The sequence below is a fragment of the Natator depressus genome, chromosome 2 (assembly GCF_965152275.1).
Source record: "Natator depressus isolate rNatDep1 chromosome 2, rNatDep2.hap1, whole genome shotgun sequence".
NCBI lineage: Eukaryota > Metazoa > Chordata > Testudines > Cheloniidae > Natator > Natator depressus.
The window spans coordinates 65,186,369-65,201,318 of NC_134235.1; the positions used below are offsets into that span (position 1 = coordinate 65,186,369).

General features: G+C 39.9%; 1 protein-coding gene across 3 annotated transcripts in view; it reads right to left on the reverse strand.

The window, feature by feature from the left end:
* Positions 1-14,950, reverse strand: part of FAM110B (family with sequence similarity 110 member B) — a 191,559-nt gene that overhangs the window by 132,956 nt on the left and 43,653 nt on the right. For all 3 annotated transcript variants that reach the window (XM_074944348.1, XM_074944346.1, XM_074944347.1), the window contains one exon: positions 3,873-4,018. The gene's annotated coding sequence lies outside the window, so the exon portion shown is untranslated. The remainder of the gene's footprint in view (positions 1-3,872; positions 4,019-14,950) is intronic.

Genomic DNA, 14,950 nt, shown 5'->3' on the forward strand with positions numbered 1-14,950 from the left:
GAAGGATCAGGGGCCATTGTAATGGGTGCTTGTAGTGGGGTGGCTGCCCCACTCCTATACTAGATGGGGCTTCAGCAAGCCAGAGAGGCTGTGTGGATGGGCAGCCAATCAGAGAAGGCCTGCTAGGGAGCCAATCAGAGGCTGAGTAAGAGGCAGCCAATCAGGGCCAGGCTCAGCCCTATATAAAGGCTGCCCAGGAAGGGAGCAGTCAGTCTCTCCCAGGCCTTCAGAGGGTGAAGGTCTGTCGCCTGTGTGAGGGGACTAGCACCAGGGACAGTGCAGTGCAGTGGGGAGCAGAAGGGAACTCCAGCCCGGTATCTGCCAGGCTGCAGGCTCTGAGGGAAGGGCCGGGCAGGTGTGAAGGGGAAGCGACCCAGGGAGAGAGGTGGACAAGGGGAGAGAAGAAGGGCAGGAAAGCTGCCGCCAAAGGGTCCCTGGGTTGGGACCCAGAGTAGAGAGTGGGCTGGGGTCCCCCCCTTCCCCTTTGCACATACACCCAGCCATTGGACGTGGCGATAGCGGACTGCACCAGACCCCTAGCACAAGGGGTTAGATTTTGGGGTGTGGTTGGCTGCTGCGGCTGGGCGAAGTGAAAGACTGCTGATAACCTCTCCCCCCGGAAGGGGGTGAGCGAGGACTAAGGGGGACTCCTGGAGGGCAGTGTCTTGAAGAGGATGCCGCAAGAAGGGAGCAACACAGGTCCAGGCACCAAGGGAGGGCGAGAGATGGACGGGACACCACCAGTGGAGGGTGCTCCACACTGGACTGAGTTAATTCCCTGACGAGCCAGCAGGAGGCGCTGCGCTGGTGAGACCCAACCCCGTCACAGTGCTATACAAACATATGACAAGGGTGGTTTTTTTCCTGGAAGATCCTACCCTTCCCACACTCCTTAAACAGGAAAGGGGTCCAATTATGGAACATGCTGAAACAAAAGACAGGTAACTGCTACAACAGTCCACAATCTAAATAAAGACAAAACCATTACTCAAATGTTCAGTCTGAACCATTAAAAAAAATCCACTAAAGAAGATACTGTCTTCAAAACAAAGACAAAATTTGGTTTAATACAAAAACCTGCTATGTTAGCTTTACTTCTGCAGGATAAATGGCTCTATTGTAGGAACCAACTGGATTTAGCAAAAATTGCACTGCCATATTTGATCTTGTTTAGCAGGAGGGGGGAAAAAGAGAGAGAGAAAAAAAAGGACGGGTAGGAAGGCCTATTTCCCCCATGTCTAAAGATATCTCTGCAGAACAGAAAGGACATACTGACCCTTAACTCTCCTCTTGAATGAGGGCTTGATATTTCAGATGAAAAAACAAAGGCTTTTTTCCTCTGCACAAATGTATTTTAAGGTGAAGCTCCATCAAAGTGAAGTTGGTGGAAATAGAGAGATTGCTTTCCTCAGTACTTCCACCATGGCTAAATATTTTGAGCATTTCTGATTCATGAAATGCTGAAGTCACATAAATGTGGAGGTTTTTAATCATAAAGAGGCCGAAATTTGCTAGGCTGAAATTTCAGTACATACTTAGTAGAAACAAAGCAGCAAAAAGCAACGAATAAAAGTCCACCCCATAATATCTCAGAAACAAAGTGATGACTAAAGAAATCAAAGTAATCAGTTCTGGTTTGCGGTACAGAAGTTTACTTTTGAACACAGCTGGAGCTCAGCCAGCTCCCATGACAGCACCTTCAGGCTGCATTGAGATTTCTATGGGAGAAAAGGCATCATAAATCTGTTTCAACAGCTTTGTGTCATTCTTTTGGTTGACTTTAGAAGGTAAATTAAATGTTTTCTATTAGTATGGTAAAGAAACTATATAGTTTTGTTTTCATTTTAAATACTGTCTCAAGTTACGGAACACTTTAGCTGGAATGTGGCAAGAGCTACATGTTTAATATTTGTAAAGCCTGCAATTCATGCTTATGTGAAAACAGATGTGTATACTGCACCATTCCCAGGACCATGGATGTTTTTCTATTTTTTTAAGTATGTTGTTCATTTTTTGAACTTTTCAGTTAAATAATGGAGGAAATTGAAGCAAAAGCCAGTACTCCCTTTGGGGGGAAAGAAACATCAGAAAAATCACAAGCACATGAGTAAAGCTGTGGTACAAAGAATGAAGTATGGTTTTGAAAAGCAATAAGCATATCACTTGAGGCAACACGTGAAGTTGCCTTGATCAATTATTCATACAATTTACAGCAACAGTTACAGTTGCATCAGTGAAGGGAAAATAAACTAGGGCAAACACCATCTTCATAATTATGAAGTGTGCCCTTGATTTTCACTGGAACATTTGGCAACCGTTTCATGTCATGTGTTTCTGGTTAGTAATACCACCCCCTTTTCCCACCAAAAAAGGGAACAAATTGATTTGCTGGAAATAGTAATAGCGTTCAAGACCACGTTTCAGTCCCACACACTCCCTGAATTATTGATAGCTTATGGTACCTTAAACTGTGTACATGAATCATAAAAACCTCCTGTAAGTATATCCACTAACCACTATGGAATTATTCTATACCTTTCATGAAGCCTTTACTTCATTATTCTTAGTGTAAAATTTGACTTTTTAAACACTATTTGAAAGGGATACCACCAATTCAAACATTACAAATTTCCATCTCAAAATGTTGTCCTTACTATAGGTACACCAGCAATCCCCTAAGGTAACTGTAACTGAAATACTAGAGGGCAAAATTTTTTTTCAATTTGGTCACTTTCCGTATTTGACAGCACTGTGTATAAGAATCAGTTTTGTGTTTTGTTCATGGTGTACATTCTTCCCTGAACCCTGCCAAACTGATGCTTACCAGTAACCAGCTGCAAGGCTGAAACTGAATCTGAATGGGCAACAGGCAGAGAGAGAGGGAAAGAAGTAGGATGAGGCAAGGAGGGCAGGAGTATGTTTGAGGTGTTGCTCTCAGGTTTGTCAGGGCAGGGATCTTGGGTGAAATCCCAGCTGTACTGAAATCAATCACTGACTTCCTTGGAGCCAGGATTTCACCCTATGTCTTCGAATGTGTTTATGTAGTCCCTGCACAATGAGCCTTGGTCGGGACCTTGTGGGCACTACTGTAATATAAATGATATATTTCTGCTCAGCTGTTTTATTAGTATTTATCTTTGCAATTTTTCTAAAAGGAATTTTTAAAACAATTGACATTTCCTATTTAAAAGGCGTGCTATCAAAAAAGTAATTTTATCATGCAATAGTCATTTTAAGAATTTGAAGTTTGCAGCCCTTTAATCTTGATGTTCTGCACAGATTTCTTTGTCTTCCACGTCTGTTCCTAGAGCTTTTCAGCCAATTTCTACAGGTAAGTGTGTTCCACTCATCCACCACAAAGTTCTCATTAATACAGAACAGAAATATGGTGAAATTCCTGTCTGTGCTACACAAAAAAACTGCTTTAGTAGAGTCTCCTGAGAGGTTTGTAGCTGTAGTACAGAAGAGCCCAAACAAGTACAACTTCTAGGATTGCAGTTCATACTACTTATTTATTTTCCACCCTTTAGCCTTTACAAGCAATTAGCCAAAATGAATTTGGTACTAAGAAATAATTATTGTACTGGTAAACAGAAATTCTCTATATGGAAACTTCACTCTTCCTCTTTTGTTAGTGACATACTATAATGTTTCTATATTTTTCCGGTCACATGAGAAACTAGTTATGAAAGCTGCAATTAAAGTTTGGTGCATCTTTACAAACAGAACACATTACGGAGATCTCAAGCAGGCTGCTCCCTAGTGGATGTAGATTTGTGAACATTAAATTGAGGTGGTATCTTTCAGCTTTTTAAAAGGAATTTTTGCCAGCTCCAAATTAAAATGCACAGTATGAAAAATAAATTTCTTACCTGGATAGAAGATTTCCGAGCCTCAGCTATGCCACTCTGAACTACTATCCTTAGGCTCAAGTTTCTAAATGGAATGAGGGCCTTTTCATCTCACTATTTTAGGTAGCTCTCTTCACCTAGGAATTCCAGAAGATTCCTTGCAATGCCTAGAAACAGCAAAAGTGAAGGATATTTAGCTTGATGGATGTAGATCTCAGAAACCACATTTTTAGATATGAATTGAAAATAGATATATTTAATATCAAAACCATTAAGTGAAACAAAAAGAGAACAGATGTTAGACAACAAAAGATATACAGATACTCCTTAGGAGGAGGGTGGGTGGAAAATGAGGGGAAAGGAGGTAGTCAATGGTTTAGGCTAACCATCAAATCAGTTGCAGTATACTAGTCCTGCTAGTCAATGTTGAGGGTCCTAATCCTTAGCAAACAAAATATACTTTCAAGATATAAGTATGCCTAATAAAACACTGGCCCCATTTGGAAATTACATTAACAGATGCTTTGGGAACCGGAGAAGGCAGTGGTGTGAAATCTTAGCCCCAGTAAAGTCAATGGGAGTTATACCATTGATTTCAGAGGGGCCAGAATTTCACCCCAGGAATCACAATTCCTTAAGGCCTGTAGTCTCATGAAGAATGTAACTGCCTTTCCATCTAATAATGTCCCAATTACTACCCCTGGATTATTATAAAATAACAAGAATTCTGTATGGAGAGGAAATGTGGGACCATCCATCAAACTACTCTTATCAGAATTGAGGGAGGAGGCAGATTAATTACTAACCATCCTGAGTAATGTGCAATTAACAGCTACCTTTATAAAGCAAGACATACATAAAAGCTACTTGTTTGAAGGTGGTGTTGCATGGATTAACCTCTAGAAAGGCAGTTCTACTTTACATTCTAGTTTGACCTTCATTACCACCAGACACGATGGACTCATAGTGCATAACATACAAAAGACAAAAAGAGCAATTCGGCACTGAATTCCCATTGTTATCCTAATGAAATTACAATCTTGTACATTTTTTCAAATTGCTACTATTGCAGAAGCCTTAATCCTATGGACCTCATTCAGAATTTGATCCTAAGAAGAAAAGACACTATTCTGAAGTTAAGTTTAACACCTTTCTTAAACTGTGAGATCATCACCACAAGTTTTAAAAAATTCCTTATTACAGGCAAAGCTGGTAGCATCATCTATCATTAAGGATACCTGACACTTCCCACTATAAGATCCTGTTTTCAGTTACTTATACCTTTTCCAAATTTCATCTATTTGGGCTAAAATTTCCATGCCAAATGTATGCCTCAGTCTGAACTTTTCTAGAAAATTCCAGCCAAAATGGTTCAGCCATTGCAGAGATCAAGACGAGGGAAATAGAAGTTGTTTTGCCCATGTTAAAAATTCTGGCCATCTTTCAAGAAACTCTATCATGCCCCCATGCTCCCTCAACCTGGGGAGAAGAGAAGAACAGGGGAGGAGACTGGGACTACTGGGAGGGGAGGAGAGAGAAACTGGGACTGGCTGGGCAAGGAGACTGGGAATCAATGGGGTAAAGGGAAGGAGGTGATGAGACAGATCTAATGAGTAGAGAAGGTGTGGGGGCAGAATTCGGACTGGCTGGGCAGAGAGTGGGACAAGGAGCTGATGGGGGAATGGGCTGGGGGTTTGGGAAGAACAGAGGGCTGGTCTTCACCACGGGGAGATCGACGCTGATTTAGCGGGTCTAGTGAAGACTCACTAAATCGGTGGCAGAGTGCTCTCCAGTTGATCCCAGTACTCCAGCCCCCCAAGAAGATTAAGCGGTAAGTGGGTGGGAGAGCATCTCCCATCGATGCAGCGCAGTGAAGACACTATGTCGACTTTAGCTACATTATTCACGTAGCTGGAGTAGTGTAACTTAGGTCGACTTACCCCAGTAATGAAGACAAGCCCTAAGATTGATTGAGCAGCCCAGGGAGGGTGCAACCTTCATTCTGGCACTCCCTAACTTTTATGTGCTTGAGTTGTAATATTAATAGTGTACTTCTAATGTATTTTTGTGTGTGTAGTATTTGAGAATTTGTACGTGGTCAGCTAATTGAATACTATCATAAAGCATATGCACAAAGGGATCAAACAAACAATACACATGCAATGTATTACACTGCATACACACACAATGCGTATAAAAGTCAGTAACTTTGTTTGACTCTGTCTACCCATAACATTTTCCATTAACTCACTTGGCATAAAAGTGAAGTACTTAATTTAAAAGATGCTTCTTGTGTGCACTCCATCGCTTTCATCTTTTCAGTATGAAGTTGTATGTGTCAAAATCTCTTATGAAAATCTGGTCTAAATTTTCTCCAGCAGTCAGCATTCCCATTCAAGGGAGCAATTAGTCAGTATTTCTAAATGTATATCTCTGTTCATCCTCCCTCCTACTCTTGAACTAGAGTGTTCTTTGTACAAGGCAATGAGTTACTTTCCTAGTGGTCATGTGATGCAGCACATAAGAAATGAATTACTGCTATGAATATAAATTGGGAGACTGAAAATTGGTTGGTTCAGAAGACTGTTAATGGGTACAGAACCTTTCACCTCTAGGTCACAGGGCAAAGTCGGAGCAACTCAACAGTGACTGAATCTGGTTAAAATCTTTCAATTGCCTAAGCACGATGAGAAATCAGTTAGGGATGGACATGCGCTATGATTACAAAAACCAGAATTACAGTTCGCAGACTCAAGGGCCACTAGAAACACACACCACGGAAGTTGTAAGATATTTCATAGACTATTGGTATAACCAATATTTTCTGCTTTTATTTAAAATAAAGATGCAGAATGTTTCTAGCTCCTCTGGGTATGATGATATCCTTACGCATGTGAATCAGTGCAGCACTGTCTTTCTCAGTTTTCAGACAAATAGCCTGAAATATTACCTCTAAAGCCAAAATCCTGCCAAGTGCGAAGCAACTTTCACTCCTGTTAATTTCAATGGGAACTGAAGGTGCTGGGCCCCTCACAAGCACTGTGCTCAGCACCCCCAGTTAACTGCCCTATTCATCTTAATAAGTAACAGTGAAATTTAGGGACCCTAATTCTCAAGCTCTCTTGCTTAACATTAAATTCCTAAATCACAGAGTTATAGAGTTTAAGGTCAGAAGGGACAACCAGATCATCCAGTCCAGAGGTGGGCAAACTTTTTGGCCGAGGGCCACATCTGTGTATGGAAATTGTATGGTGGGCCACGAATGCTCACGAAATTGGGGTTTAGGTGCGGGAGGGTGTAAAGGCTCTGGCTGGGGGTATGGACTCTGGGCTGGGGCCAGAAATGAGGAGTTCAGGGTGCGGGAGGGGGCTCCAGGCTGGGGCAGGAGGTTAGGGTGTGTTGGGGGGAGGGCTCCAGCTGGACGTGTGGGCTCTGGGGTGGGGCTGGGGATGAGGGACTGTGGTGTAGGAGGGTGCTCCAGGCTGGGACCAAGCGGTTTGGAGGGCAAGAGGCAGATCAGGGCTGGGGCAGATGGTGCAGGCTCTGGGGTGGGGCCAGAAATTAGAAGTTCAGGGTGTGGGAGAGGGATCAGGGCTGGGACACGGGGTTGGGGCAAGGGAGGAGTTCGGGGGTGCAGGCTCTGGGCAGCACTTACCTCAAGCAGCTACTGGAAGCAGTGGCATGTCCCCCTCTGGCATTACAGCCAAAAGACACTAGACTATTAAGTGCAATGGGCAGACAATAGGCGGGACCAAGGCACACCAATGCTCAAGGCCCCAGCAAAGGCAGGGAAATGATTAAGTAAGATATACCCAGATAATCCTGGATAAACCCTGGGAAACCCACACACCGTACAGAAAAGCAAAAACACCCGAAGGTCACTGCCAAATTGACCTGGGGAAAAATTCCCTGTATATGGCAATCAGGTAGACATTGGACATGTGAGAAAGAACCAGCCTGCGAAACACCTGAGAGAGAGAATGCTCAATGCCACTTCAGGGCCTCAGTGCTTCCCTTCCAATGTTCCATGTCCAGCCATAGCCACCACTGCATCCCTATTTCTAACATCAGCTACTGTGATTAGAGTTTAATTTATACTGTGCAATAATTAATAAATTTACATTTGTAAAATATTTGTGGTTTTCTGCAGATGTATGAGCAAGTAAGTTTATAAGCAAAAACATGTGCCAAAATAATTACTTTTAAGCAAATTTTCGGAAGGAGAATTCTGAATTTGTAATGGTAAGTATTAACTCTAGAAACCTGATTCTAAGTTATGATCATCCAGTTAGGATACACACTTGTGTGCCCAACCAGAATAGTTTGAATTTCAAACACTGAAATCTCACAAACTTCAAACTATCTATGGAAATTATTTGTGAAGTAACTGTGTATCATGAATAAATCTGAGATAAACCATCACCTTGGAAAATTTGTAAACAGAAAAAGAAACAACATTTGTCTGATATGAATTGTTTATTGAGATTCTCCCACTTCTGGCTAATAAACTCAGCCAAAGAGACTGGGTCTTGAGAGAGGAGATTGTTGATGTTGTCAGACACTGGTGGAGAAAGTCCCACTTACTGGGTTGTAGTGGAGATTAAGTTTAGTTTGAGTTTTTCTGGGAAGTTGCTGGTTTTGTTTCTGTTTTATTTCAAACAATGTCAAAGGGTGCCAAGAATAGCACATGGATGCCTTTTTATATGTGGTTATAAATCATAAGAAATAAATATGAGGCATGACATAGGTGCTATTATTTAGGGTTATATTCCATTATAGTTATGTAGGTATTTTACCATAACTATAGTGGTGCTGTGGTATTGTAGTTCTGCTGTTTGGTGCAATAAGAGAAGACAAACATCAACAATAACCAGATGAATAGAAACACTTTTACAATTCAATACAAACATTTCTTTTGTTAACCAAAATTAACACATTTTAAATGAAAATCTCACTAAAATAATGCACTAAAGCGGAAAACTCATCCGTCTTAAAACTGGAGCCACTTTGTAGGGATCTGCGGAGGAAACATGCCTTCCTACCAGAGTCTCAGGTTGACTGAAGGAGGACAGCAGAAACTGGCTAGTTCAAGCACCCAAGCAAGCCCACCCATGGTTGGCCAGAAGCGTGCAGCTTGTGTCTTGTAAATGTAACTACTGAACCTGTTCCAGCATTGGCATCAAATTGGTAGAACTGGTAGGAAAAATGGCAACAATTTTTGCTCAAAATTTACAAAAAAAATTCTGTGAATAAAACCATTGATATTTCAAAAGTTTTGTAACAGCTTTACAAATAACTTCCTTCTTTACTTGTCTACTGAAATTAGAGCTCTGGGCCTTATATTTCTCCCGTTAGAACTGACAGGTGCTGCTGAGGCTAAGCAGTGTACACACTGCAACTCCTCTCTCTGTATTAGGGGTGCTGATGTCGTCAACTTGTATAGGAGAAACAGATCCCTACATTAAACTATGACAACTAAATTAATCTAAAAATATTTATATTTGTAACTGTCAAAGCGACACGCTTTCTTTTAAGGACTTGGAACCACAGGACATATAGTTCTTATTTAAATAAAGGATATTAGATTTCACCCCAAAGAGCCCAGTGTAGGCTCTGCACAGCCACTGTCATCTAGTTATATAACCCCTTTCTTTGAAAATACCAATAGCCTCTATACCGCTTGTCACTGAGAAGTCTCAGGATATTTGTTTCAAACAGGAAAAAGTAGTGTTTTCCTTGTTTGACGTTTTCCGCCCTCTTTTCACTCTCTGTTATGGCATGAAATCAAAGTGCTGGTGTTTGTGAAGATAATGCAGCTCTAAGGTCACAAAAAAGACATGCCCAGGTTAATTATGAAGGATTTATGAATGACTGAAATAATTCCTTGTTCTAACAATTCCAAAAGCACCTCGCTAAACTTTCAAACATCACTGGATGTACGCTGAGGGGTTGTAGCTATTAAAGAGATAAGCTGATCTGGACACTTAATAGCAGCAGGATAGAATACTACCTGTGCTCACTGTCACTGGAGGAAAATGGAAGGAAAGGAAAGAAATATTAGTCTACTGTTTAACTGTAACTAGATAGCTTGAGGGCTCCAGCTACATTCAGTTAAATGTGACAAACCCTCTATGCTAAGATAGATTTGAATGCCTTCTGCAGCTGAAGAAAACTAGGATACCCTGCTATCCTTGGAGGGAGAGAAGTTATTTAACAAAGCAGATAAGGTGTAGGAGGCCACAGACTTTCAAATAACTGAAAATAAGGTAGTATTTGCCAGTGGACATTATGCCAAAGAGAATCAGTCTACTGAATGTATACTCCAAATTTTTCCAGACAGGAGAGGTGAGTCACTGCTCTTCTTAATCCATAAAGCATTAGTCTCAAATCAGCAAAACCAAAACAGAAGCTTTGAATTAAGAAGTCACAGTGAATTTAAAGGGTGTGACATTCTTAAGACATTGAAGGTGGGGTTTATAATTTAAGGGGCTATTTTGCCTCATTCCAGTAATTTCTCTTCCAGACTGCTGTTAGGCAATTTATTTCATAAACACACACACACCCTACATTAAACCGATGACAAGATTCAGAAATTAAATACACAAAAGTCAGGAAATGCAAAAGTTTGGTTCCCCACAATGAATGCTAACTCAGCAATACAGTATCTTGCATTTTACCTGCCTGTGTTGTCAATTTATGCTTAATATGTCTTTAGTGTGGCAGAGTTTACTGTTGTTGTGGGAACCTTAACTTCTGAAGTTCATGATTTCTGAATGGCCAAAACAAACAAACAAAAAACTACACTCTGGATAAAGACCAGGAACGATAAATTTTAGCCCAAAAGAAGTGTTTGAGAAAATTATGAGCAACTGAAATGAGGGGTTTACTACAATACTATAATTCCCCACAGAAAGCAAAGTCTGATGAAAACAGGTACATTGTTGACTATTCTGAATGGATACATATTACAACAGGAAAAATAGTGAAACTGCTACTCAAGGCATTAGTGTGGTAACAATCCCTTCTAAATTCTAACAATAATTTATTATCACTACTACTATTATATGTCTGTCTTAGCTGTTCATGCTTATTGTAAAAATGTGTCCCGTCCCCCCCTCCCCCACCCCCCAATTAGGTATGGCCCTAGTAAGTAAAGCTTGAAACTGAAATTAAAATTTGGGGAAATTAAGGGGATTATGGATCTTTATTAAAGTTCCACTCTTTCTCTTCAATTGAAAATAAATTACAGATCTATAGATAAATATAGATATATACACATACATACTCATTAGAAAAGTGCCATAAACAGAACTAATTAATTTTGTTTTCCTTCATTCCTTTACTAAGGAAATATAGCTCACGTTAGCAAATAACTCAGTTTTTAAAAGATCCAAGTATTGTGACTGAAATCTGCAGCTATGCCTGAATTTAGTCTATAGGGATTGTTTGTTTTAAACTTCCTATAGAAGGACTTTCCTATGGAAAGCCTTCATGCCAGACGCTAGGTTCAGGGCTGTTATTACTTATAAGGTCCCCACCCACATTTTCAGTTCTCTCTCTCTCTTGGTCTCCCCGAACAAGTGTGTTTTACTTATAAAGAATTTAGCTCTGCATTTGTATCCATTACAGATTAACCAATCAGTGTATGTAGGAAGTATGCATTTTGTAGTCAGGGTGTCACTGTATGATCAACATGCATTGCTGTGCTGTGTGTCAAAAAAACAGTACTTGCAGTGATCATACAATTATTTACAAAAGCACATTGGGCAAAATATTGTACAAGTCCTTACTCCAGCAGAAATGCACAGTGGACCCATTGTAAGGTTACATTTTAACAAAAAAGTGCAGAATATGTTTCTTTTAATACACTTCCATGGAAAATCTAACTGCTGCTGGTATAAATCTAGTCTTTCAGTAGCAATCATTTTCTACATATCCAACTTCATATATATGTGAACTGTATCTATTTCTATGGGTGTATATGTACATCTTAGAAAGGTAGGTGATTGTTTACTTACAGAGAACTTCTTAGATTATGGAAAATGAAGAAAACAACTTGCAGAAGGGAATAAAGTTGCTTCACTTGCTGTACTATGCTATATGTTACCAACAATTGCTTTTTGCTTTTGGGGATTTTTTTTAATTTCACTGAATTTACATATTGCTACAGGTGGAGCCTGGCATCTGGCTGAATTTGTTTGTATCAGCTTCTGTGATAGCTCTATCAAACAACAAAACTAATGCACCAGCAGGAACTCAGTGTTGCGTGATGAAGGAAAGCAGTCTGAATTATTGCTGGCAAAACTAATTTCACAGATTATCTAGTCAGACGATTGCATCACACAGGACACTTCAATACATCATCATTTATCTCTGTCTTATTTAACTTCTACTTGGCCATTACCACTTGGGGGGTCCCCTTTGATAAACTGTTGCAATGCCTAATAGCTCTGCTTATATTGTATGTAAAACAATAATATTTAACATATAACCATTTATGTAGTAAGGAAGCGATTTAGAAGCCATTCACAAACTACACAGGAACACACACTAAACATTTTATTTACCAAGGAAAAAGAAACAGACAGAAGATATCCAAATATAACGTAAAATTTTTTGTATCCTTGCCTGTGGGCATGTAAGGGAGAAAGCAATTAGTAAAATACTGAGTGTTTGAACATATACTATCATTTGCTTACTTTGATAAACATAATTCAATTTAAAAGATCTCCTTTGGGGACGGCAGTGTTAGCTATAGTGAATATAGTCCTCCCTCTCAAACATAGCATTATAATACTGATTCTACAATTAAAAGTTCAGATAATGCTCAAGATGTTTATTTTTCCATTTACTGTGACAAAAGTATTAGTTTTTCGACTGGAGTTTCTTACGTTTGATCTCATGCTATAAGTAGTGAAGAATTTATGGGAGCTACAGAAAGTTGCAACTGCAAGGACAGAGTCTGGAAGTTGGGAAGAGAAGGCCAAGGGTATTACCAGTGTCTGAAAAAGCAGGTTCTTCTCCGGTTTGAAAGACAGAGTAGTCCAACCACTTTCCAATGTAAAGGTTTCCAGTTCATTTACTTGCTGCAGCAGATGCTTCTCACACACACACAATCCGTCAGTTTGATGCATGTTCACCTGGGGCCAGATTCTGATACCTTCATTCACACCGACCAACAGTATTTCAGACGGATTGCTCATGCAGTATGATGCTCTTCTACATGAGCACGAGTACCAAAATCTGGCACTTGGTTGGTTGCCTGTATTCTACACTGTCTACATTAGATTTTGTAGTTTGTGTGTGTTCTTGCCAGACTGTGTTTATGCATTAGCAGTTTTTATTTATTTTAACTTTAAACTTTACTAACAAGTTGTCACTGGGTAAGTATGGTAAAAATGTCAAATGCTAAAGAAGACATAGTTATCTGCTACATTAAATAATAAGGATATCCAGATCTCAGAGCAAAGTGACCAGGACTGTGCACAAGTTAAGAACCTTTACTTTCATGCCCAGGACAAAGAATTACAAAGAGCAAATAAAATAAGATTATATACTGGAAAATATGTTTTTTAAAATGTAAATGATCATGACAGACTGAATACCAAGGAGTTAAATGTGCTGTATAAAGTATCCCTCTGTAAAAGTTGTAACAACAATCTAGTAATGTACCAATATTGTCAATAGAACTGGGCATAATTTTTCAGAGAAATTTATTTGGCAAAAAATACATTTCAGGTCAACCAAAATTATTCACAAAAAGAAAAGGAGGACTTGTGGCACCTTAGAGACTAACCAATTTATTTGAGCATAAGCTTTCGTGAGCTACAGCTCACTTCATCGGATGCACCAGCTGTAGCTCACGAAAGCTTATGCTCAAATAAATTGGTTAGTCTCTAAGGTGCCACAAGTACTCCTTTTCTTTTTGCGAATACAGACTAACACGGCTGTTACTTTGAAACCTAAAATTATTCATAAATTCATGTCAAGTTCACCTAATAGCTTTGACTGAACCAAGAAAGTCAAACTGTTTTGGTAACACTGAAGCAAAACATTTCAACCTGAAATGTTCATTTTGATTTTCAGGCATTTTGACAAAAGCAACTGAAAGGAGGACTATACCACAAAACAGCCAAAGAGGCCACAGCTCCTTAAGCTTTAGCCTAGTGATTAGGGCACTCACCTAGGATGTAAAAGAGACCAACGTGCAATTCCTTCCTCTGCCTGATGTGGGGGAGGGATTTGAACACAGGTATCGCACACCACAGGGAAGTACCCTAGCTACTGGGATAAGGGTCATTCTCTTTCTCCCTCAGGCACAGTGGCTATTCATTATATTCATGAATGACTATGAATTGTCACTATAAGTGACAAAGAGCTTTTGTTTCAATTCAAGGTTTTTTTTTCATTTTCCATTCACATAAAATTTTTGAAAAATGTTTTTGGTTCAATTCAAAGTTAATTTTTGTTTGTTTTTGTTTTTGGAATTGTCAGTAAATTTTAAAAAATCCACTGTTTGCCCAGCTCTACTGATAGGGCCCTGTGGCACGTCACACCTTCCTTTCCTCCTTCAGTAAGGCGGTGATGGGGCAGGGGTAGAAAAAGAAGGCTACCAGCAACCTAGAGGAGAGGCTTCATGTTGATCAGCCATCTATTAGCCATAGGTGAATATGAAGAAATATACTCCTGAACAGGGTTCTTGAATGAGCCTTTGGTGAGAATTTCAGTTCCTGCAACTCTTAGCTTCTGAGAAAGGGTAGGTGCTGGGATTCCTCCCAGGTCTTTGTCCCTAGACGTCACTGGAGGGCCCACCTCTATACTGTAGGTGTAGTCCTCCAGTCAGCAGGTAGCTGGTAATTTTCAACTCCAACCCCAAAACAGTGATTAGATGTAAAACACAAATCAATTCATACGAGGAAGATCTAACTTTATCAGAGGTATTCAATAATAATTCACTTATTCCATACTCCATTATTCTAAGAGGAAGAGAACCAACGCCATAAGGAGAATGTTCATCTATATATGCTAAAATAAACCCTGGTTTAAAAAATGGCTAGTTGAAGCACTTTAGTTCAGAGAAGTCACAAATGCATATAAGA